The sequence below is a fragment of the Equus asinus genome, chromosome 8 (assembly GCF_041296235.1).
Source record: "Equus asinus isolate D_3611 breed Donkey chromosome 8, EquAss-T2T_v2, whole genome shotgun sequence".
In the NCBI taxonomy this organism is placed as follows: Eukaryota; Metazoa; Chordata; class Mammalia; order Perissodactyla; family Equidae; genus Equus; species Equus asinus.
The window spans coordinates 76,929,767-76,953,209 of NC_091797.1; the positions used below are offsets into that span (position 1 = coordinate 76,929,767).

Consider the following 23,443-nt stretch of genomic DNA (forward strand, 5'->3'; position numbering starts at 1 on the left):
ACACTCGGGGGGCCGGTCGCCAGAACCAATGAGGTGGCGGGAATGGGGCGGGGCCTCTGGCGCTGCTGGTGGGCGGAGAAAGACTCCATTCCCTCCCGAGCGGAGATGGGCGGGCCTGGGAGTGGCAGGAGGCGCTCTCTGGGGAGGTTTTCGTGGTTGGGTCGCTGAAATAGGAGTCAGCGTCCCCTTAGGAACTTGTGCGGCAGGGATTTGGCTTTAGGGCTAGGAGGTCAAGTTCCCGGGCCGTGAGGGCGGGGCGGGTCGTGGTAAATTTGAAAACGCCGGTTGGTTTGAAGGCTTTTGTTGTAACCGTCAGAGCAGGGCCTCGGATTTCCTCCCGAGGCGTTCCGGCCTCTCCCTCTCGGTCGTGACCTCCCGTCTCCTCGCTCGAAGGCCCGGTGAGCAGCGGCAGCTGCGCACGCAAGGACGCGCCTTTCAAAACGAGGTTTTAGTGAAAACACTTAAGAACCAACGGTTCTCAGATACCCAGCTGCTCTTTCAGAGCGACCTTCAAAATAACCAAGTCCTAGCACCGTGAGAGAATTCGGGCGAGCCCTTGGAGTTGACTTTATTTGGGCAGAGAAAGTGAGGTTGCAAATTAAGGTGCCGATTTCTTCAGCTTGACTGGATGACGCTTGGTTGGTTTCCCTACGCTTCTTCCTCTCTCCTCTGACTCAACCGATATTTAAGTATTGAAATAGAGGAGACTTGAAGATGTCAGTTCACTTCTCACGAGGACCTGAGACTGTTGTATCCCTTTTTAATGTATTTGCTTACGTGGATTATGTCAGACTGAAACACCGCCACGCCACTTCCTTAGGCTGAAACAATACTTATTTTTTTAGCTTATGTTTCAGCTTATTTATTTTTTCTTGCTTCAAGCACTGCTCTGATAACGTAATTTAACTTCTTATGCAGTATAGTCCCAGATTTTCTTCTTTGGAAAAATGCAAAGAAAGCCTTTCCTTCACCACGTGGGAGCAGCAGCTGAGCTTCGCTGGAAGAGAAAGTATTAACTTGTTCTTCTAATGACCTAGGCACAAAGAAACTCAATAAAAATTTGCCAGTGGTACAAAGCCGTATTTCTAACTCATTAAGAAAGGAAGCTGGCAGGTCTACTTCAAGAGTTAAGGAATAAGCACATGAAAAGACACTTGACTTCATTAGCCATCAGGGAAATGCAAATCAGAGCCACAAAGAGATGCCACTTCACACCAACTAGGATGGCTAAAATAAAAATGTAAGTGTTGTTGAGGATGTGGAGAAGTTGGAACCTTAATACATTGCTGGTGGCACTGTAAAATGGGGCAGCTGCTTTGGAAAACAGCCCAGCAGTTCCTCAAAATGTTAAACACAGACTTACCGTAGGACCCAGCAATTCCGGTTCTAGGTATAAACCCAAGAGAAATGAAAACATATGTGCACGAAGAAGCCTTATACGTGAATGTTCGTAGCAGCGTGATGGTAATAGCCAAAAAGTGGAAACAACTCAGATGCCCGTGATTTGATGAATGGATAAATAAAACGTGTTCTATCCATACAGTGGAATGTTATTTAGCCAAAATTGGAATGAAGTACTGATACGTGCTACAACATGGATGAACCTTGAAAAATGGATGCTAAGTGACAGAAGCCAGACACAAAAGGTCACATATTGTATGATTCTATTTGTATGAAATGTCCAGAATAGGTGAATCCATAGAAACAGAAAGTAGAGTAGCAGTTGCCTAAAGTGGAGGGGGTTAGAGAGAAGTGGAGTGACGGCTAATGGGCACAGTTTCTTTTTGGAGTGATGATAATGTTCTAAAATTGATTGTGGTGATGGTTGCCCAATTCTGTAAACATACTAAAAACTGTTGAATTTTACAATTTAAATAAGTGAATTGTATATGTGAATTATATCTCAATAAGCTGTAATAATAGTAATAATAATGATAATGATAGTGATATTGAGAAACAACACACAAAAAAGAGTTAATGCAGCTAGAGAGTGGCCAGAGGAAGGCAATTAAAGCAACCAAGGGTCGGGAGAGATTTAAATATTGGAGACCACTTTAAAACTGCAATTCTTGGGCCAGCTGGGTGGTACAGCAGTTAAGTTCCCACATTTGGCTTCCGAGGCCCAGGGTCCGCCAGTTGGGATCCCAGGTGCAGACCTACGCACTGCTTGTCAAGCTATGCTGTGGCAGGTGTCCCACATAAAATGGAGGAAGACGGGCACAGATGTTAGCTCATGGCCAGTCTTCCTCAAAAACAAAAACAAACAAACAAAAACCCCTGCAATTCTTGAGGAAGACTTGTCTTATTCTGTGCCTAAGATAAAGCAAGCTCCCAATAAATATTTGAGTGAATTCTTCTGGAAAACTGAGAAGGAATATGATATTGAAAAAAAAATCATAAGGGAATAAATAGAGTACACATGAGTCCATAATCTCTAAATACTTGAAGTTGGGACCTCCTGAAGCTTGAGAGGAATTTTGTGCTTAAACATTATACTTTTTATATAAAAGAGGTGCACTGTGGGATCAAAATTTTTTTCTTTGTTTCAAACTTTATATGACACCCTTCTTTCAATGGTGTACTAATTGTACCAATTGTAGTTTAGGAAAATGTGGTCTGTTTGCTAAAATCATAATAGCCTAATACTTTGTATCACAGACTCAAAAAGTATTACTAAGACACGTGGGATAATTTATTGCAGCTCAACTACTTGCTGAGGATGTGCTGGGGCTGTTCTCTGAGTTTGTCTTTTTTTAATCCCTCAAAAAAATTCTTTTACTGAATTCACAATGTGTCAATTGAATAATTTCAAAACCTGTCTCAAATTCAAGAAGTAGCAGAAGCTTCATTATTTAAATTTTAAGTTACTCAATAATCTACATCAATTATCATGCATATTCATAAGAAAATAGGGTAGAAAACTAGCTATTTTTGTTCTAGCAATAAACTCTCTTAAAAATAATAAATCATGGAAGACCATATGAGCCTTTTGCAAAGTTGATTAGCAATTTGCTGTACTACACCATTTCATATTTTGGAAAATTTTGAACACATACTGTATGAAGTAAATAAAATAGTGTAACAAACTCCCATGCATCCTTCACCCAGTTTTAACAATTCTCTACATTCTGCCATTCTTGCCTTGTCTCCAGCACTTGCATCTCTCCACCCACTCCCCACCCACCCCCCATCTGAGTTAAGTTGCATCATTAGATTAGTGCATGACTCTGGTTGCCTAGATATGAGCCAAGTGAAAGTTGGATTTATCTGAGAATTGGATCTGGTTTGCTATATTGTGTTTATCCTTGGTCACCTTCACAAATATAACTATTTTATGCCATCAAGGTAATCCATCTTCTTTGTGGCCGTTGCTTGAATTTCATGATTTAAAAGACCAAAGGGATTCTCTAACTAGCCTGACTTAACCTGAGTTCACAAATGCCAAAGTTGTAGATAGGTCATAAAATCTACTCACTGGTAGAATGAAAAAGCATCTTTTCTCTGGGTCTTATCTGAACCTTGGCTGTCTGATTGACTTCTGCTACAATAAAAATGTTTTCAACCATCCTTACTGCACTTAAGAGAAGTGTCTCTGCAGCTGGAAAACAGAAGGTTCTGCAGAATCATTTTGTTTTGGACTCATAGAATCTTTTTGGAATTCTGCCGGTGAAGTACTTTGCCGACTTAGACATATAACCCTCTTCTGCCTTAAGTTTCTCTATCTTTAAACTGGAGATAATGACTATTAACTGGCAGCTTATGTCTTACACTTTGCTAAATGGTTGAAAAATCCTGATACCAAAAGTGAAACAGAAACAGAACTGTAAACTCGTTTCCAGAGCGTAAAACAAATACTGTGGGGCCATTTTATATTTCTCTTAAGTACGGTGAAGCACTTTACAGGCTTCCCCCGGCCCCCACACCCCCACCACAACCCCATCCTTCTCCTTAGTAGGCAGAAAGGGAACAGGATTTTCTCTTCATGGCTTGGGAAACTGAGCCACAGAAATGAGCTCTCTTGCCTGAGGCTTAGTGAGGCAGTGATGAAAGTTAGAAGAGCTGCCAAGGCTTCTATCCCCAGCCCAGTATTACTATTCTAATAAAGAGACAGACCTTGCAAAACAAGTTAATTCTTGTACATTAGATCTGCATTCACATTGAACCTCTTTATGGATATTGTAAACATTATACAGTTTTGGGGAAACAATTCACCTGTCACTGAAATGTGGAGTCAGTACAATTTCCCCCGGTATTGATAGCTCATATCATTTGACATATATTAAGCACCCACTATGTGCCAAGCACCAAAAAGAGGGACACATCCCTTCTCCTCATGGACCTTAAATGGGCACAATAAAAAAAATGTCAGAAGTAGTGTATTGGTTTTCCGGGACTGCCATATCAAAACCCACAAACTTGGTGGCTGAAAACAACAGAAATTTGTTCTCTCATGGCTTTACAGGCCGGAAGTCCTAAATTAAGGTGTAGGCAGAGACGTGCTCCCTCCAAAGGCTCTAGGCGAGCATCCTTCCCTGCCTCTTCCAGCTTCTGGGGGCTCCAGGCATTCCTTGGCTGTAGCTACATCACTCCGGTCTCTGCTTCCATCTTCATATGGCCTTCTTGGTATCTTCTCTTTTTCTTTCCAGTTTTATTGAGATATAATTGACACGTAACACTGTATTAGTTTAAGGTGTGCAACATCTTTTCTTCTTATAAAGACACTGGTCATTGGGGTGGGGGGGGTGAAATAGGTGAAGGTAGTCAAAAGGTACAAACTTCCAGCTATAAAATAAATAAGTCATGGGGATGTAATTACAGCTTGGTGACTATAGTTAACAATACTGCATTGCATATTTGATAGTTGCTAAAAGAGTATATCTTAAAAGTTCTCATCGCAAGAAAAAAGCTCTAATTGTGGTGAAGGATGTTAACTAGACATTGTGGTGATCATTTGGTAATATATACGAATATCGAATCATTATGTTGTACACCTGAACTAATATAATGTTGTATGTCAAGTATACCTCAATTTTTTTACAAAAAGGACACTGGATATTGGATTTAGGGCCCACTCATATAATCCAGGACAATTTCATCTTGAGATTCTTAATTTAATTCCAAAGACCTTTTTTCCAAATAAGGTCATATTGACAGGTTCTGGGGGACATAACTTTTGGAGGGCCGCCATTCAACCCACTACAAGTAGCAAGACTGCTAAAGAAAGAGAAATATACATTCAGTGTTCTACCTTCTCATTCTTTAGTTTTAGGACAAAATGCTACACAATTGAAGTAATTTTATTCATTGTGTCTGTGTTAAAACATACTGGTATATTTGTCTTTTTAAAATTGAGATGTATTTGACATGCAACATTGTGTAAGTTTCAGGTGTGCAACATTGATTTGATACATTTATATTGCAATGCACTGCCATTGTAGCATTAGCTAACACCTCTAATTTGTCTCATAATTATCATTTCTTCTAGTGTTGGGAACAATTAAGATCTAGTCTCTTAGGAAGTTTAATGTTGTAATACAGTTGTCTATAATCACTGTACTGGTCCTCAGTCCAGTAGTGAATATTAGTCCAGTCCTAATACTCAGTATTAGGTCTCCAGGACTTATTTATCTACCAGTTGCAAGTATGTACCCTTAAACAACACCTCTCCTATAAGATTTGTCCTGAGCTAACATCCACTGCCAATCTTCCTCTTTTTGTATGTGACCCACCACCACAGCATGGCCACTAACAGACGAGCGGTGTAAGTCTGTACCCAGGAACCCATCTAGCTGCTGAAGTGGACTGCGCCAAACTTAACCACTAGGCCACAGGGCTGGCCCATGATTTCAGTCTTTTGAGATTCCATGTATAAGAGATATCTTCAGTGTTTGGTTTTCTCGGTCTGATTTATCTCAGACAGTTTTCTTTAGCCTAAGGTCATCAAGGTTCATCCATGTGGTTGCAAATGTCTTTCCCAGTAAAAAAAAAAAAAAAGTTTCTCCATCTTTGTACTTTTAAATGAACCTCTTCAAACATCGTAATTCTCCTTAGCATCATGGTGCCCTAGAGAACTGAGTTTCTTTGACTGGTAAAGCAACTTCCTCCCCTACCAGGTGTGATAAAGTAAAGAAGTTATTTTTTAGAACAAAGGATCTCTGCTTTGGTTCTCTAGAAATGGGAGCCAATGCTTTCAGTTGAGATGCATGGACAAAAGGCCCAAGGACATTTGGGGAGGGAGAACAGAGAGGAGTAAATAGATTGGATTTGGATGGAAAGATTGCTTGGTGGTGATTCAGCTAAATATGGTCATGTTCCTGTCACTGTCATCACATGGTGACAGTCGCTTTAAGGCCTTCACCAATGAAGGCACATGAAACAGTAGCATCGAGCATGAAAGCAAACACGATCACTCGTGAACTGAAGATAAACAGCATCCAGATCAGAGTGCTAGGGTGTGACTTTCCCTCAAACTGTGAAACCTGTCTTATTCTGAGTGTTCTTTCTGGTTGTTGATTTCTTGGCCTTTTTGTTTACTTGTAAGAGAAGTCTTTTGCTTTGCTTACTTGTAGCAAGCACTGTATTAACTGCACTAAATATGAAGGCCCACCAGGAAAAAATAACATCCTAATCAGAGTTAAAAATTTTTTTTTTTTTTGAGGAAGATTAGCCCTAGCTAACATCTGCACCATCTGCCACATCAACTCTTTTCGCTGAGGAAGACTGGCCCTGAGCTAACATCCGTGCCCATCTTCCTCTACTTTGTATGTGGGACACTTGCCACAGCATGGCTTGACAAGAGGATCCAACCTGGTGAACCCTGGGCCGCGGAAGCCGAATGTGCAAACTTAACTGCTGCGCCACAGGACCAGCCCCTAAAAAGAACTTTTTTAATTAGCCAGTTGCCCTTTTCTTTTTCAATTTTGTTTATTTTTCCCAGTTTTATTGAGATACAATTGACATACAACATTTTATTACTTTAAGGTGTACAACATAATGATTTGATATATGTATATATTGCAAAATGATTATTACAATAAGTTTAGTTAACATCCATCACCTCACATAGTTAAAAAATTTTTTCTTGTGATAGGAACTTTTAAGATCTGCTCTATTAGAATGTTTCAAATATACAGTACAGTATTGTTCACTATAGTCACCATGCTGTACATTACATCCCCAGAACTTATCTTGTAACTGGAAGTTTGTACCTTTTGACCACTGTCAAATGACAAAACTAAAACAATTTAGTAATGAGTTTGATGTCCTTTATTCAAGGGAAAACGATCCATAGACTGCGGGATTACGTTGCCTCAGAAGCAAGGGACCGCTCTTCCTGAGGGAGTTTGGGCAACAGTGAGTTCTATAGAATGTGTTTAGCAGAGACCCTGTGGAAAGAGGCAGGATTGGCTAGCAGGTCAGGGATTTCCTTAGAAGGCTAGCAGGCGCCTATTTCTAGGGTAAGGTAAGCTAACTAAAGCTGAGTGGAAGGATTGTGATTGGTATACGTTAGATTTCCTTGACAGATGTTTCCCATTAGTGCAGGCTGACCTAGGTTTAGATTTGTGACATTGGCCGGGCCCCTGAGGGGAGCCTCCATTTTGTGGGTCCTGATATACGAATTAATTTTATCACTACATTCATCCATCCCGTTTATTTAATAGTTATCTCATAATGGTATAGCTTGAACAGGCTCTTTCTATGGCCTAGAGATTCTGGACTTGATAATGAGTCCTTCGATGTTTGCTGTAGAATTTTTGAGCCAGAAGAGCCCTTCAAGGTCACTTTACGCACGCTTTTCATTTCACAGTTGAAGAAGCTGTGCCTCAGAAGAGTCAAATGTGCTCATCTACCTCCAGACAAAGCTGGGACAGGGGGCCAAGTCTCTAGTCTCCAAGTTCATGCTTTTGGGGTCAGAAACTCCGAACTACATAAAGAAAGGAAGAGCATATAAAGAAGGACTAGGTAAAGGTAAAATAACAACTTTTATTTTTCTTATTCTTAATTGATCTAACAGATAACTGTTTGTTCAAAATAATAATAGCAACAATGTATTCAATTATGCATGCCTCTGTATATAGTATATATCATATATATACTTATGTATACTTGTATATAAGTGAAATTAATGACAGCAGTGATGCAAGGGACAGGAAGAAGGAATTAGGATTGTTTTGTTATTGGAAGGTACTCACACTACCTGTGAAGTGGTATAGTGTTATTTGAAAGCAGACTTGGATTAGTTGTAAATGTATATTGCAACTACTAAAAAATTTTAAAAATGAAGTATAACTGATATGCTAAGAAAAAAGCAGAAAAAGAGTAGAAGACAAAAATAGGAACAAAGAACAAGAGCAAATAGAAAGCAGTAATGAATATGGTAAATATTAATCCAACCATATCAATAATCACTTTGAATGTCAGTGGTCCAAATGCATCAGCTACAAGACAGAGCTCATTAGAGTGGATCAAAAAACACAACACAGGGGCCACCCTGGTGGTGTAGTGGTTAAGTTCATGTGCTCCGCTTTGGCGGCCTGGGGTTTGCTGTTCAGATCCTGGATCCAGACCTATACACTGCTCATCAAGCTGTGCTGAGGTGGTATCCCACATACAAAATACAAAATAGAGGAAGATTGGCACAGATAATAGCTCAGCGACAATGTTCCTCAAGCAAAAAGAGGAAGATTGGCAACAGATGTTGACTCAGGGAAAATCTTCCTGGCTAAAAAAAATAATAATAATAACAACACACAACCCAGGGCCAGCCCCAGTGGCCTAGTGGTTAAGTTTGGCATGTTCTACTTTGGCTGCCCAGGTTCAGTTCCTGGGTGTTAACCTATACCACTCTTCAGTGGCCATGCTGTGGTGGCTCCCTACATACAAAAAAAGAGGAAGATTGGCACAGGTGTTAGCTTAGGGCAAATCTTCCTCAGCAAAAAGAGAAAGATTGGCACAGATGTTAGCTCAGGGCAAATCTTCTCCAGCAAAAAGAGGAAGCTCGGCAACAGATGTTAGCTCAGGGCTAATCTTCCCCAGGACAAACAAAACAAACAAACAAAAAACATACAACCCAACTATATGTTGTCTGTAAGAAACTCACTTTAAATATAAAGACATGTATAGATTAAAAGTAATGAATGCAGAAAATATATCATGCTAACACTAATCAAAAGAAAGCAGGAGTATCAATTTCAGACAGAGCAAATTTCAAAGTAAGCAAAGTTATCAGGGATAAAGAAGGGCATTACATAATGATGAAGGAGTTAATTCCCCTAGAAGATATAACAATTATTAACATGTACATGCCTAACAACAGATAGCCAAACTATGTCAGGCAAAAACTGGTAGAACTGCAAGGAGAAAGAAATGAATCTACTGGGCTGGCCTGGTGGTGTAGTGGTTAAGTTCATGAGCTCCACTTCAGCAGCCTGGGGTTCGTGGGTTCAGATCCTGGGCGCAGACCTACACACCACTCATCAAGCCGTGCTATGCAGGCATCCCACATACAAAATAGAGGAAGATTGGCACACATGTTAGCTCAGAGAGAATTTTCCTCAACAAAAAAGGAAGAAAGAAAGAAATGAATCCACTATGATAATTGGAGACTTCAAGACCCCTCTCTCAGAAATGAACAGATCCAGCAGGCAGAAAATCAACATGGACAGAGCTGAACTCAACAACACCATCAGACAACTGGATATAGTTGACATCTATAGACTGCTTCATCCAACAACAGCAGAATACACATTTTTCTCAAGCTCACATGGAACATTCACCAAGACAGACCACAGTCCAGGCCATAAAACACACCTTAACAAATTTAAAGAATAGAAATCATACAATATTTGTCCTCCAAACCACAATGGAATTAAACTAGAAATCAGTAAAAGAAAGATAACCGAAAAATCCCAAAATATATAACTATATAAGGTGAATGCTCATATATCACTCAATAATTTATTAAAAGAGATGAACTGATCGTTGATACAAAAGGAAATACAGACTGTATTGATGAGAGACAATAGAATGTCATGGGAGTCCAGAATCTGAAACCAGGAGGCTCGGATTTAAATTTTAGCTTTCCCACTTATGAGATATGTAACCTTGGGCAAGTTACTTAAACTCTATTTTCTCATCTGAAAAATGGGCACAATGATAGTACCCACTTCCTACGGTTGTGAAGATTAACTGAACGAACATAATGCGCTTAGAACAGTGCCTCACATACTAGTAAATTATATGTTTGTTTTTAAAAGTGCTTTAAACAGTACCTAACACAATTTACATTGATAACTACTATCATACGTGGAAATACGATTTGGAATTGATGCTATGCGTAGCATTATACTAAGTAGGAAAAAATGTGAACATTTAAACCAGAGTGTCTCAACTTCAGCAGCATTGACGTTTTGGACTGGATAACTTTTTGTGGGGAGGAAAGTCTCTCCTACTCACTGTAGGATGTTTAACAGCATCCCTGGCTTCTAACAACTAGATGCCAGTAGGCCCCCCCCAGCTGTGACAATCAAAAGTGTCTCCAGGGGACTGGCCTGGTGGCTCAGTGGTTAAGTGTGCACGTTCTGCTTCAGCCACCTGGGGTTCGCCTGTTCGGATCCTGGATGCGGACCCAGCACCGCTTGGCAAGCCATGCTGTGGTAGGCATCCCACATATAAAGTAGAGGAAGATGGGCATGGATGTTAGCTCAGGGCCAGTCTTCCTCAGCAAAAAGAGGAGGATTGGCAGTAGTTAGCTCAGGGCTGATCTTCCTCAAAAAAAAAGTGTCTCCGGACATTGCCAAAAGTCCCTTGCTAGACAAAATCACCCAGCTGAGCAGTGCTGATGTCAAAGTCTCGTGTGGACCACAACTCTCTTCCCTTGGATAATTGTCCCCCACTCCCAGGTTTCCCTTCTACCTCTTTGAGCTGTTTCTTTTCAGTCTCCTCTGCCCACCTTTGCACTTTGGTATTCATAAAAATATTGTGAATCTCTTCACTTCTCACTCTACGGATTCTCGATGGATGGCATTGCCCAGCCCTGTGTCTCCCTATATCATAGTCATTCAAGGAATCCCATGTCTAGAGCTGCACAGCGTTCTCCTGAGCCCCAGACCGCGTGCATCTTCACCTGTTGATCAGATCTGTCCCCTCATTACCCTCTTCCCTATCCCTTCTGCTCCTTTCCCTGGGTCCCCATCTTGCTTTGTGGCACTACACCAGAGACCTGGGAGTCATCCTTGACTTTGACTTCTTCCTAAATCCCAAAGCCAGTCAGTTCTGTCCCCTACTTTCTGCTCAACTCCATCTACTTCTCCAATCCCTGAGCCATGGCCGGTGCTCAGGCCACATCTTCTCTTACTTTATTGCAGCTGCCTCCTAACTGCCTCCCTGCTGTTAGTCTTGCCCACTTTCAATCTATTCTCCACCCTGGAGACAAATTGCCTTTCTGTATCATAAGTTTGACCTTGTCTTTTCCTGTTTAAAATCCTTTAGGGCTTCCCAGTGGCTTCATGATAACCTCCAAACTCATTAAATTATCTGTACAGGGCCTTTCCTGTTCTGTTCCCTGCTCATCCCTCCAGCCTCATCTGCCACCAACCTCACCTCACAACTTCCTCTCTAACCATAGTGAACTGCTTGCAATGCCCCAAATGGGTCACACTCTCTCCTGCCTCTGGGCCTTTGCATATGCAATTTCTCTATTGGAAAGAGCTCTTCACTGGCTTCTTCACCTGGTTATCTTCAATCAACCTTCAGGTACCAGCTCTGCATGGTTTTTCGGGGAGAATTTCTCTGAACCCCCAACACTGTGCCAGGTACCCTGATATATGTGCACATCACACCTACACTTACTCTGTCATAGCATTTGTCATACTGTATTGTAATCGCTTTTTGGGGAGGTTTTTTGGCTTCTGCTTCTTTAAAATTGAGGTGCAATTAAGATATAATAAAATGCATAATCTTAAGTGTTCAGTCCAGTGTTTTGGTGATTGTATATGCCCATGTAATCACCACCTAAAATAAGATATGGAACATTCTCATCACCCCAGAAAGTTCTCTTGTGTTCCTCTCTAGTCAACACCCCCTCCTGCCAGCAAAGGCAATCCACTGTGTAACTGTTTATTTGTCTGGGTAGACCATAAGTTTCATGAGGGCAGTGACCATGTTTACCTTCTTTATACATTTCAAAACCTAGCACACAATAGACAACTAGTAAAAATGGGTGCATGAATGAATGCTTGGAACATTGATAGAATGGATAGAAAATTGGAGTGATTGCATTAATTTATTTGGGCATTTTGAGGGTTAACATTGCTAATTTTACGAGCAATAGTACCTGAGACAATTTTCTTTGAATAATATTTCCTTTCTGTTCTATAGCTAGCTTTAGCTATTCTCTTGATCTGACCATACTTTTTGCTTCTGCTAAACCCCCACACACTTAGTGAGAACCATCCTTCCAGTTTACAATTTAGAGGGACTCAAAATCAAGGGTCTCTGCCTACTTTCATAGATTTTTTAAAAACTTTTTTATTAGCAAATGCTTTTGTAGATGTTTGTTAAACCTCATACAGCAGTTATTAACATATGGGATCAGGTGAAACGAAGGAGAACTAAGTGTTATTTACCAAGTCAGTAACAAATGGAGCAGAAAATAGAAGTGCTCTCTTTCCCTGGGCCTTTGTCCAGGTTCTACACCTGTGCTGGTAATGAGAACTTTCTCTTGTTTAGGTTAAAACTCAAGGGTTAAGCATTCCATCCCCAGTAACAGTTATTAAAGTCAAAATAAAGCTTTGTAATTCTTCATTTATTTGAAAGCACTTTGAATTCCACAAAATTCAAATTTCACACTAAAGTGAATCAAATTTTAAAACATATTTATTTCAAGTCAAGTTGCCAAGTATATATAATAATATCACATCGAACAGCTACAGAAATGTGAAAATATAACATTTCAGACTGGATTGTTTTCCAACACCACCAAACCACTCTCCAATTCTCAGTGGACCTTGAACTGGGTGCCCTAAAAATTTAACTCAATTCTGGCACTGTCTCCGTGGAAATAGCATCGGATCCCACAACTTAAAGGCTCAGTTCCACAAGACTGCCCCCACTTCAGATGCCCATTGGAAGTCCAGGTTGTCACCTGGACTTCTGACTGACCGGCTATAAATCGGGGTTCCCATGATCCCCTCCTCTGGTCTGATAATTTGCTAGAATAGCTCACAAAGCTCAGGGAAACATTTATTTACATTCGCCCGTTTATTATAAAGGATATTATAAAGGATACAGGTGAAGAGGTACATAGGGCGAAGTCTGGAAGAATCCTGAGCACAGGAGCTTCTGTCTCCATGGAACTAGGGTACCACCCTCCCAGCTCTGCCCACGGATGTGTTCACCAGCCCAGAAGCTCATAAAATCTTGTTCAAGAATTTGTATAGAGTTTAATCTCCAGCCCTCAATCACTTGGTCTTCTGTTGACCAGTCCCATCTTAAGTCACCTCCTTAGCATAAACACAGGCGTGCTCAAAAAGGGCTCCTATGAGTAACAAAGCCACCCCCATCACTCAGGAAATTCCAAAGGTTTCAGGGGCTCTGTGCCAGGAACCCAGGGACAAAGACCAAACATACTTATTATACCACACAGACATTCACCAATAGATACCACTGGTAGGCCTCAGTTGTTGTATTCTGCATGGGCTTCCAGGCTAACCATGTGGGAAAAGTAGATCAGGTCAACTTTCCCCACTCTTGAGAAGTGCTGGCACGACCAAGAAGGCAGTAAAGGGGACTAAGCCTGCTTCCAAGGTCGTAATAAATACATTTATTAAATCCCTAATTGCGTGTGGTGCTGTGCCACGCTAGATGATTCACAGAGAGAATTAGCTAAACCTTGTCTCTTCTAATACTTTGCAATCCAAGGCAGACAGGCTGATGCTCATTCACATTTACCGACAAATTGGACAGACACAAACATTAAGTCAACTCATAAATGAACAGGGTAAACATTCAGAGATGGGGGGATTCAGATGGTTGAAATAGGCAGAGTTGTCTTGAAAAATTCCAATTTCAGGCTATGCAAGATAAAAAGCTTGGTACTTTTCTCTCCTCTCCACCACCACATTCATTTACAACCGTATAGTATATGTAAGTGCCTCATAATTGTTCTCTAAAATGTCAGTCTTTCGCCCACCATCCCAAAAGGAAATCTCATACCCATTAAGCAATTTCTCCCCATTCCTCCCTCCTCTCAGTCCCTGGAAACCACCAATCTGCTTTCTGTCTCTGTAAATTTACCTGTTCTGGATGTTTCATATAGACTCAGACAATGTGACCTTTTGTATCTGGCTTCTTTCACTTAGCATAATGTTTTTAAAGTTCAGCCATGTTGTAACACATATCAGTACCTTATTCCTTTTCATACCTGAATAATATTTCATTGTGGATACATAGCACAATTTATTTGTCCATTCATCAATTGACAGACATTTGGGTTATATAGATTTTGGCTGTTGTGAATAGTGCTGCTGTGAACACTCATGTACAAGCATTTGTTTGAGTACCTGTTTTCAATTCTTTTGAGAATATCCCTAGGAGTGGAATTGCTCGTTCTTTAAACTTTTCCAAGTGCCTATAGAATTCAGCATAACCCAGCTCTGAGCTGCTTGCTGAGGGTGACTGTTTTCTGGGAGAAGCAAATGCCATTATTAGGGCAGAGGAATTCTATATATTAAGAACTAGACTCTTATATATTCATCAGACAGTAAAAAGAAAAAAAATCTTAGGAGATGTACATACACTATATTTTAGAAGGTATTTGAAAATATAGTTATTTAAAATTTGGCAGGTATAGGAGCTATCTTTTTATATTCAAGAGTCAGTTCCAAACCAGTCAACGTTGAAAGCCTGTTTATCCATTACAAGATTCATTTGCCCCTAAAATATATAGAGACTAAAATGTTTGGCTTGATGAAAAAAATGTTCAACTCTACCAGAAATAAAAGAAATGCAATGAAAACAAGAAAGATACCATTATTTAGATACAATATTAGCAAAGATTTAATAAATTGATAAATAAATACTAGTCAAGGTGCATGGAATCAGGGCCTTTCTTTACAAGACTAACCCGTCACCATTCATGTGTGCCCTTTACCCCTTTTGCCCACCCCAGCTTCCCCTCTGGTAACCACTAATCTGTTCTCTTTATCCTTGTGTTTATTTATCTTCCACATATGAGTGAAATCATACAGTGTTAGTCTCTCTCTGGCTTATTTCACTTAGCATAATACCCTCGAGATCCATCTATGCTGTTGCAAATGGGATGATTTTGTCTTTTATTATGGCTTTGGAAAAATATCTGTTCATATCCTCTGCCCATTTTTTTTCTTTTTGTGAGGAAGATTGGCCCTGAGTTAACATCTGTTGCCAATCTTCCTCTTTTTGGTTGAGGAAGATTGTTTCTGAGCTAACAACTGCGCCAATCTTCCTCTATTTTATGTGGGATGCCGCCACAGTATGGCTTGACGAGTGGTCCTATGTCAGCGCCTGGGATCTGAACCTGCAAACCCCAGGTCACCAAAGTGGAGAACATGAACTTAACCACTATGCCACTGGGCTGGCTCCCTTAGCCATTTTTTGATCAGGTTGTTTGTCTTTTTGTTGTTGAGTTGTACGAGTTCTTTATATATTTTGGAAATTAACCTCTTGTTGGATATGCGATTTGCAAATATTTTCTCCCAGTTGATGAGTTGTCTTTTTGTTATGTTCATGATTTCCTTTGCCTTGCAGAAGATTTTTAATCTGATGTAGTCCCATTTGTTTATTTTTTCTTTTGTTTTCCCTTGCCTGAGTAGACATGATATTCAAAAAGATGCCGCTAAGACCAATGTCAAAGAGTGTACTGCTTGTGTTATCTTCTAGGAGTTTTATGATTTCAGGTCTTATGTTCAAGTCTTTAATCCATTTTCAGTTAATTTTTGTGTATGGTGTAAGACACTAGTCTATTTTCACTCTTTTGCGTATGGCTGTCCAGTTTTCCCAGCACCATTTATTGAAGAGACTTTCCTTTCTCCATTGTATAATCTTGGCTCCTTTGTCAAAGATTAGCTGTCCATAGATGTGTGGTTTGACTTCTAGCTTTCAATTCTGTTCCATTGATCTATGTGTCTGTTTTTGTGCCAATACCATGCTGTTTTGATTACTATAGCTTTGTAATATATTTTGAAGTCAGGGATTGTGATGCCTCCAGCTTTGTTCTTTTTTCTCAAGATTGCTTTGGCTATTTGCGGTCTTTCATTGTTCCATATAAGTTTCAGGGTTCTTTCTTCTATTTCTGTGAAGAATGTCATTGGGATTCTGATTGGGATTGCATTGAATCTGTAGACTGCTTTAGGTAATATGGACATTTTATTTTATTTTATTTTATTTTTGAAGACTAGTCCTTAGCTAACTACTGCCAATCCTCCTCTTTTTGCTGAGGAAGACTGGCCCTGAGCTAACATCCATGCCCATCTTCCTCTACTTTATATGTGGGATGCCTACCACAGCATGGCTTATTGCCAAGTGGTGCTGTGTCTGCACCCGGGATCCCAACCAGCGAACCCCAGGCCACCGAGAAGTGAAACATGCGAATTTAACCACTGTGCCACCAGGCTGGCTCCCTATCTGGTTTTTTTTAAGAGTTTTGATCTCTTTGGTGAAATATTCCTTCTGCTCACTAATTTTATTCATGAGCTCATTGAACTGTCTTTCTGAGTTATCTTGTAACTAATTCAGTTTCTTTATGATACGTATTTTGAATTCTTTGTCATTGAGATTGTAAGTTTCTGTGAGTTCAGGATTGGTTTCTGGAGACTTGTTATTTTCCTTCCGCTCTGAGGTGTTAATGTAGTTCTTCATGGCGTTTGATGAAGTGATCCTTTGCCAGTGCATTTATGGTAGTATCAGGTCACAGATTCCACCTGCCTCCTCTGGAGGGTTGGCAGGAGCTGTGTTTTTTGATCCCATCCCATCTGATGGAAGTTGTGTTGGTAGGGCTGCTGTGTGTTTGCCCAGACTGACTGCAGCCAGTCTGTGGTTTTTGCTCATGTGGGTAAGGTCTCTGGGCTAGGTGGGTGGGTCTGGCACCATAGGTTGGGCCACTGTTCTTGGCAGGGGACTGGCTGAGCTGCCACATGCTAGGTAAGAGGGGCACCTACACAGGGGCTGAGCCATCACCTGGTGGGTCCCATGGTCTGCTGTGCTCTGCAGGGGGTGCAGGGGGTACCTTCTTGCCTGCACTACACTAGTAGGGTTGGGTGCCCACATAGTGTCTGAGCCACTCTCACTCAGTGTAGAGTGTTCCCATAGGTGAGGCCACCATGGCACATTGCACACTCCTGCAGCCAGGCTGCAACTCTGAAAGTGTTCGTGTGGGCTGGGCTGTCCCCACCTCCTCTTACAGTCGTCGCACACGAGGCTGTTGTGTGAGGATCCACCAAATGGCTTGCTGCTGCCAGGGAGAGTGAGGAGTGTGCTTACTTAGTTTCACTGCTTCCCAGGGATGAAGCCCACCCACCCTCAGATGTCTAGCTGTGTGGATCTCTCAGAAGTCCTGTTGTGCCGTGCAGGGAGTCCTTTGCTGGTTAACAAATCTCCATTTAGTTGTAACTTAAATGAGAGAGACAGAGGGAACAACTCACTCTGCCATAATGCTGACATCACTCACTCTACAAGGCCAAGTTTTATAAAATGGATCTATATGCATAGAAAAAAGTCAGTTTCTTTCCTCTATAAAATGAGAATAATAATGTCATGCACCTAACCTGACATCTGTAGGGGGGAGCCCCTAGGTTTGATCTTAGTCTCCACTCCCTGCTCATTCCTCAAATCTGGTCTACTCTCTTCTCAGCCTGAGTGATACTGAACAAAGAGCATTCAGAAAATATTTTGGAATGAATGAATAAATGAATGCAGACGTGACAAATGAGTGTTGAAGATAGTTGCTCCATCAACTCCGAGAAGGAAGAAATCATTCCAGCGGGAATCTCAGGCACGGTTCCAGCTCCGACAAGTCTAGGCCTCTGGAGGAGAACCTCATATAACCTGAGCTATCGTGTGCCTCCAGGCCTATCTTTACAGTTGTCCTCATGGCTTCTCCTGTAGACACTGGGATAGAATCACACTTCAGGTAAAACCAAAGAAACTCACAACATTATCCTTCAAACTGGCGTCCTTCCTAAGTTGCACATCACAGCTGATGAAAGGGCTGGCTGACCCCTAGGCTTAAGTTTGGGGGTAATTTAACATTTTTCTTGATCCTCACTAACTGCTTTATAATATCTTCCTTCAAAATACCTCCAAGAGATCTCCCATTCCGCCTATTTCTGTCTTTTAAAGACAAATTATATAAATAATGCATTGTGTTTGCAGAAACTTGGAAAATGAAAAAAAATATATATCCTCATGATGTGGACTGAATGTGTCCTCCAAAATCCACATATTGAAGACTTAAACCCCAATGTGACCGTATTTGGGATAGAGCTTTTAGCAGGTAATTAAGGTTAGAGGTCATAAGAGTGAACCCCAATCTGATATGACTTGTGACCTGATAAGAAGAGGAAGAGAGATCTCCCCATCCCCCTCCCTGGTCAGGTGAGGCCTCAGCAAGGAGGCGGCCATCTGCAAGCCAGGAGGAGAGCTCTCAGCAGACACTGGATGGGCTGGCCCCTTGATCGTGGACTTTCCAGCGTCTGGAACCCTGGAAAGTAAATTTCTGTTGTTTAAGCCCCTGAGTCTGTGGTATTTTCTTATTCCAGAATCTTTTAACACAGAAGACAAGTACTGTTAACACCATTTCCTTCCAGATTTTCTTTTTCTTTCTCATCCAACAACTATCTTCGCAGTCTTGTATACTTTCCCTCTCATGTTTCCCTCTTCCTCCCAAATTACAGCTCTTTTACTGGACTTAAAATGTTTTCACTGATCAGATTCACCAGACTCTGCCTACGCTTGAGGCCTTTTTAGTCTGGATTCCTTCAGCGTGAGGCATGAGGTTGAAAAAGATGCTAGAAATCTTCTTGTTCAAATCCTTGCAAGAGCATAAATCCACACTAGTATTTTTTTATTTTTTATAAAGAACATTCACATCTATCACTTTATTTAGTTATCAATAAATTCCATGAAGTAGGTATTGTTATTTTCTTTCTTTTCTTTTCTTTTTTTTTTTTTTGAGGAAGATTAGCCCTGAGCTAACATCCACCGTGAATTCTCCCCTTTTTGCTAAGGAAGATTAGCCCTGAGCTAACATCACACTAGTATTTTTTGACGTAAAGTGAAATTACGAGAATTTGTGTGGATTTGGAAAATGGCTGTCTGAATTAGTGAAAAGTCTGAATTATGATAATTTTGAAAGAGACGTGATTTTAGCACACTCAAGTATGTGCAATAAATTTGAATAGGCCAAACAAAATTTAGCAAAATTGAAATTCTTGGAAATTTGCTTTTATGAATAGATAAAGATGATTTCCCGTGCATTCAATAACAAGTTTATGTTTTTATAGTGCTTTATCACTTTCAAAACACTTTGCCTTTATTATGTATTTTGATCCTCAGTCTCAGAAGTAGAGGAGGCAAGTATTATATTTTCCATTTTAGAGATAAAAAGAAAGCTAGTGACTGACTTGGAATGGGTCAAAAATCCTCTAGCTTATCAGTATTTTTAATGCAATAAAAATAACAGCTAACATTTATTGTGGTTTATTAAGTCCTGGGCACTATTCTAAGCACTTTAAGTGTATCTTCTTATTTAATGCTTATAATAACCTCTCAGGTTTGTACTACTTTTGTTCCCATTTTATAGACAAGAAAACTGAGGCACAGAGGATTAAGTAACTTGCCCAAAGTCCCATGATAGTAACTGGTGGGGCTAGGTTCAAACCCAGGCAGTCTGATTACAGGGCCCGCTCTTTTAACCACGATCTTAAAAGTAGTAGGCTCACTAGAGATGTTTGAGAAGGGCAGAGATGTTATGTTTCAAATGGGTTAGGAGGTGCCTACTGTGGCCTGGTTTGCATGGCTTGTCTACTTAGAATTGCTTCCCATGCAGTGAAAGAAGCATCCTCAGAGCTGACTGTCCAAACAAATGCAGGGTTCATGGCCTCTTTGTTAATGATGTTTAACTGTACTCCATTTGTACATATTATTCTGCATTTGTTGATAGCTCCCTTGTACTCATGTCACAATTTTATTTCCTCAGTTAGATTGCAAGCATTGAGGTATAGATCTTGATCCTTGGTGTCTTGCCATCCAATATAGTACTGTGCTTAAAACTGTTTTTCTGCCCTATTGTCTCAGCAAAGAAGGCAATGATTAGGAAATAAGGAATCTGGGCCCTATTCTGCCACGAAATAGCTGAGTGACCTTGAAGCCCCAGTTGCCTCATCCTGTAGGCCTCAAATTAACTTTGAAAACATCTTCAGCAAGTAGTTTTTGATAGGGCGTCGGCCCCATGCCCAAGTGTTTAAGTTCATATGCTCCACTTCAGTGGCCCAGGGTTTTACCGGTTCAGATCCTGGATACGGACCTAGCACCACTCATCAGGCCATGCTGAGGTGGCGTCCCACATAGCAGAGCCAGAAGGACCTGCAGCTAGAATATACAACTACATACTGGGGGCTTTGGGGAGAAGAAGAAAAAGAGAAGATTGGCAACAGATGTTAGCTCAGGTGACAATCTTTAAAAAAAAAAGTAGCTTTTGTTAGAAAATGCAAATGTCCATATTTTTTTCTATTGTGGTAAAATTCACATAACATAAAATTCATAATTTTAACTATTTTGAAGTGTATAATTCACTGGCATTTAGTACATTCACAATGTTAGGCAACCATCACCACTATCTACTTCCAGAACGTTTTCATCTGGATGTGGAATATTCAGAATAGGTAAATCTATAAAGATAGAAATTAGATTGGTGGTTGCCAGAGGCTGGGAGAGGGAGGAAAGGGGAGTGAGCGTTCATGGGTACAGGGTTTCCTTTTGGAGTGATGAAAATGTTTGGGAGCTAGATAGAGGTGATGATTGCCTAACATTGTGAATGTGCTAAATCTCACTGAACTGTTCACTTAAAATGGTTAATTTCGTGTGATGTGAATTTCACCTCAATTTTTTAAAAAAGAGAGAGAGAAACTAAATGTAGCCTTGTCTGCTTGATAGCAGAGAAGTTCAAATATACACAGAGAAGATTTAGATCAGTTCATGGAATAACTCCACATGAGACCCAGCCTAATGCCTCCATTGTACCCACTACACTGTTCCCTGAGATTTTATTTTATTTTTTTGCTGCAGAAGACTCGCCTTGAGCTAACATCTGTGCCAATCTTCCTCTATTTTGTATGTGGGTCACTGTCACAGCGTGGCTGTGGACGACTGGTGTAGGTCCTCGCCCAGGAACCAAAACCGGGCTGCCAAAGCAGAGCATGCCAAACTTAACCACTAGGCCATACGGCTAGCCCCCTGAGATTTTAATAGCAGAGACCAGTTGGGCTATTCATCAGCTTTGTGTGGTGGGACCTTACTTCTCAAAGTGTGGTCCAAGGACCAGCAGCCTCAACATCACCTGGGAGCTTGTTAGTCTTTCAGAATCCCAGGCTTCCTGCAGACCACCTGAATCTAATTTAGCAAGCTTTCCATATCGTTCAAATGCTCTTTAAAGTTTGAGAAGCACTGTTATTGAAACACTGAAGTGGTACAAGCTATCTCACTTTCACAACCCAACACACATAATTTCCGTTTTCTACCAAAGATGCATCGCAGCATGATGATCTGCTTAACAAGTTCCCACTAGTCTTTCATTAGCACTCTCCCCTAAGGCATTGGAAAATTTATCCAACATCAAAAGATTTACCCATCACTTTTGATGAACTCTGCTTTGGGGAAGAATAAGAGTCTTGACAATCCAAATCACATACCAGAGGCTAGAAAACGTTAATGCAGCTTCCAAATCAGCAAGGGAAATTGCCTTCATATGTGAGATGTGGCCGAGTATATTCAAGTAACGAAATGTTTTAGAGTACCACTTCTGAAGTGGATTCTAAGTGGATGGTTTAAAAGAGGCCGCTCCTTGGCTTGGAGTCCCCTGCCTCTTCTCTGTGATTTGGATCTGTCTGCAGTACTTCCTCAGAATTCTGAACTAGAAAATTGAAAGATACTAAGTCAATACAGTGATACTCATAGTCTCACTAATTTTATGGTAAAATTTGCTTGGTTTAACTCAACAGAGAATATCATTAATGTCCTTAATGAATATTTATCATATGCTAATTATATGTCAGGTGCTGCTATATGTGTGGAGATTCAGCAGTGACCAAAGATAAGGGAAACATACCAAAGTGACACAGAAGTTATCACTGGGTTGTGATGTGATAGTCAGTTTTGCTTTTTCTGCTTTATCCTTTCCTATATTTTTCAAGTTTTCTACAATGAGCATGTATTACTTCCATAGTCTGAAAAAATATATAGTTATGTAAAGTTTTTTTTGCAGAGGAAGATTCTTCCTGAGCTAACGTCTGTGCTAATCCTCCTCTATTTTGTATGTGGGTTGCCACCACAGCATGGCCACTGAGGAGTGGTGTGGGTCCATGCCTGGGAACCAAACCCAGGCCACTGAAGCCAAGCACGCTGAACTTAACCACTAGGCCATGGGACCAGCTCTGTAAACAGTTCTTAATAAATATAGTGTCATGTCAATGTTCAGTATAAGTTTAATCTGAAGGTGGAATAGTGATTTTTAAAGCTGTTAAACTATTATGCTTTTATTACAGTTTTTCTACTGCAAAAACTGCTTAAGAACTATATCTCAATCAGGATAACAAGGTTAAGCATTAACATGTACCTTATAAAACCAATTAAAAAGTGGAAATTGACCTATGGCTCTTCCTTGTGTGTGCAACAAGGAACTAAAGGGGCAGATTGTTTGTGTGTCCCTTATAGAACCCAGCCTGGTTAATTTGCAATAACACTACACACGTATAAATACACAGATATGCAGTCATAATGATTGCAAAATGAAATAAAATATACTCCTGAAAACTTTAACTTTTGAGTCTTTTTTTAACCTTTTTAAAAGTGTAACCTAAAGTGTATAATCTTAAGTGTACAGCACAGTTTTTTTTGTTTTTTTATTTTTATTTTTTAAAGATTTTATTTTTTCCTTTTTCTCCCCAAAGCCCCCCGGTACATAGTTGTATATTCTTCATTGTGGGTCCTTCTAGTTGTGGCATGTGGGACGCTGCCTCAGCGTGGTTTGATGAGCAGTGCCATGTCTGTGCCCAGGATTCGAACTAACGAAACACTGGGCCGCCTGCAGCGGAGCGCGCGAACTTAACCACTCGGCCACGGGGCCAGCCCCCTACAGCACAGTTTTTTAAACCGAGGTAAAATACACATAAAATTTACCACTTTATTTTTT

At 40.6% G+C, this 23,443-nt stretch overlaps 1 long non-coding RNA gene across 1 annotated transcript; it reads left to right on the forward strand.

The window, feature by feature from the left end:
* Window positions 1-82: 82 nt before the first annotated feature.
* LOC123288098 (uncharacterized) lies at window positions 83-23,052 on the forward strand. Its single transcript, XR_006531633.2, has 3 exons — window positions 83-1,646; window positions 7,808-7,968; window positions 17,888-23,052. It is a non-coding gene; the product is annotated as an uncharacterized lncRNA (long non-coding RNA).
* Window positions 23,053-23,443: the final 391 nt, after the last annotated feature.